The sequence below is a fragment of the Galeopterus variegatus genome, unplaced genomic scaffold, assembly GCF_000696425.1.
Source record: "Galeopterus variegatus unplaced genomic scaffold, G_variegatus-3.0.2 Scaffold150, whole genome shotgun sequence".
NCBI classification, from domain to species: Eukaryota; Metazoa; Chordata; class Mammalia; order Dermoptera; family Cynocephalidae; genus Galeopterus; species Galeopterus variegatus.
The window spans coordinates 251,388-252,778 of NW_007726261.1; positions in this window are offsets into that span (position 1 = coordinate 251,388).

Consider the following 1,391-nt stretch of genomic DNA (forward strand, 5'->3'; position numbering starts at 1 on the left):
CGGGAGCGCCGCCGCACTCCCAAGCGGCGCACTGTAGCAGTGCACCACCGGGCCGGCCCGACACAAATCACTTCTAAATTATGGTTTTGAGGCTAGGTCAATCTCAGCAATCGTGATGCACTTAATTTTAAAATTAAACAGTTTCTGATTTCTTTCTTTTTTTTTGGCATCTGGCTGGTATGGGAATCTGAACTTATGACCTTGGTGTTATCAGGCTGTGCTCTAACCAACTGAGCTAACTGGCCAGCCTAGACAACTTCTGATTTCATTATGTAATGTTGAATGTTCTGACTGTCCTGATTTGAGAATCACATATCGTGCACAAGTATTGATATTCAACACAGTACCCCACAGATATGTACAATCAATTATATTTCAATAAAAAAATAAATAAACAACTTCTGTGTTAAAGACGTCAGATTGAGCATCTGCTAAAATCCTCCAGACCAAAAAAATACATTTAATATATGTAAAATATGTACTTCCTTAAATAAAAAGTTTTAGTACCCATCACAATTACAATAGTGGATTAGATATGCATTTACTTTCTCCAAAAATTCCACTAAAACTACAGTAAAAAATGAGAATGAAATGAGAGTCAACAGTAACAGCCTTTTGGAAGCTGAAAAGAAGGAATAGTAAATGATGTAGCAACTGAGCTTAAACTAATTGTAAAAAGCTGACAACTAACCCAGTTTATACCACAGAAGTTAGCAGCCCTGGGTACCTGTAGAAGCGGAGACAAAGTGGTGGGAGGGCTAAAAATGGACAATCTGGTTAAGTATTTAAAAATCAGTCAGATGAGTCCTTCCCCAGATTACTCAACCACGAGACTTCTCTTCCCCCAGCCAAGCAGATGAATGTAGTTTATCATGAGAAGAATATCAAAGAAAAGGTCTTTGGATTGTGACACATGAAGCACACTTGAAAGCAAGGTACCATATACTAAAAATAGGGTTATGTAAATGTATACCTATTCTATATTGAGGTACTCAACCCAATACACAATTCTATATCAGCTCTCAGAGTGCTGGCAGCCAGGCTTTCTCACTTGAGACAGATCCTAAAGTGTTCTCTTTTTGTAGAATCTTACTAGTCCCAAAATATACAACCTAAAGAGGCCTTAGAGGCTCCCAACTAAATGGCCGAGGCAGATCATCTCATGAATTCAACAACAATTCATGTGCTGTTGAGTATGCAAAAGGATACAACCTGATTGCAGAGAATTTGGCAATATCTAGCAAACTTGCATATGCATTCCACTCAACCACTTAGCACTCCAGTCAGCTTTTAAGTCATGTGCAGTCAATTGAGAATTATCAGACATCCAAAGAAAGACTTTAGGGCCCATCCCGTGGCTCACTCTGGAGAGTGCGGCGCTGGGAGCGCTG